This window comes from Numida meleagris, unplaced genomic scaffold, assembly GCF_002078875.1.
Source record: "Numida meleagris isolate 19003 breed g44 Domestic line unplaced genomic scaffold, NumMel1.0 unplaced_Scaffold1314, whole genome shotgun sequence".
Classification (NCBI taxonomy): Eukaryota; Metazoa; Chordata; class Aves; order Galliformes; family Numididae; genus Numida; species Numida meleagris.
In genome coordinates, this window is record NW_018363102.1 from 2,547 (window position 1) to 3,573 (window position 1,027).

At 55.5% G+C, this 1,027-nt stretch overlaps 1 pseudogene; it reads right to left on the reverse strand.

Moving 5' to 3' along the window:
• Window positions 1-210: 210 nt before the first annotated feature.
• Window positions 211-1,024, reverse strand: LOC110390557 (annotated as a pseudogene).
• Window positions 1,025-1,027: the final 3 nt, after the last annotated feature.

Sequence of the window (1,027 nt, forward strand, 5' to 3'; positions counted from 1 at the left end):
CACCTCTTTTGTAATGCCTTTTTCCATCATGTTGACCTTTCCCATTGCCACACAACCCAAAGGGAAACCCAAGCTCAGGACTAGAAAATGCAGGATGTACAGGTAGAGCAGCAGCGTGGGGCAGCTGCTCATTCTGGATTCCTGTAGGGAAAGGAGTAGAACCATGGTGGGCTTGGGGCTGCTCTGAGTAGAGTAATGGCTCTGGAGCAATCGGATATTAATTGGGGTTGTTGGATTGGGGCACCTTGAAACAGAGCAAGACGAGGTCTGTGTGGCCACAGCCCTGCATTGCTGCCACTCCCCTTTCTGTGCAGGAAGAGGAAGAGCCCCAGCATCAGGTAAATGAGCCCCAGCACAAAGGCCCCACGCCCATCAGCATCTTGCTCCTCCCCACATCCACTGCGCGCTCTGTGGGGACAGGAAGATGGGCTCAGGGCTGGAGGCCACACTCCCACTCTCCCCCACAACTGGGCAGGGGCTGGGGGCCTTACCTGAGGGCTGGGTGATGGGGTGCTGCAGGCTTGTGTGCTCCACCTGGCATGTGATGGAATCCCTGTGCCGCAGACTGGTTTCCAGCACCACCAGCACCTGGTAGGTCCAGTCAAAGTTCTGGATCACATCCATGGATACGATGCGCTCCATCTCCTTCTGCCCATTCTGGAACCACTTCACCTCGATGTCCAGCGGTTAGAAGCCCATCACAGAGCAAGCCAGACAGTGGGTTTAGGGCACAGAGCCCAACTGCAGTGCAGACCTTCACCTTGAGCTCCACTGGGGGACATATGGGAGAACACTGGTGACAGGCTGTGCCCTGCCGCAAGCTCTGGGGATGCATGAACTCTCCTCTCTTCTGCAACATCAAAGGGGCTGCTATCTCATAATTGTAGTTGGAGAACATTTCCACCACAGCACTGTTGTTCTCCAGCACGTTGGGCTGGCTGTTGATGAGTTTAGCAGAAGGCTCTCCAAGGACTGTATCGGCCACAAAAAGACCAACATCACTGTCGGAGTGCACGTACTGCCGCCG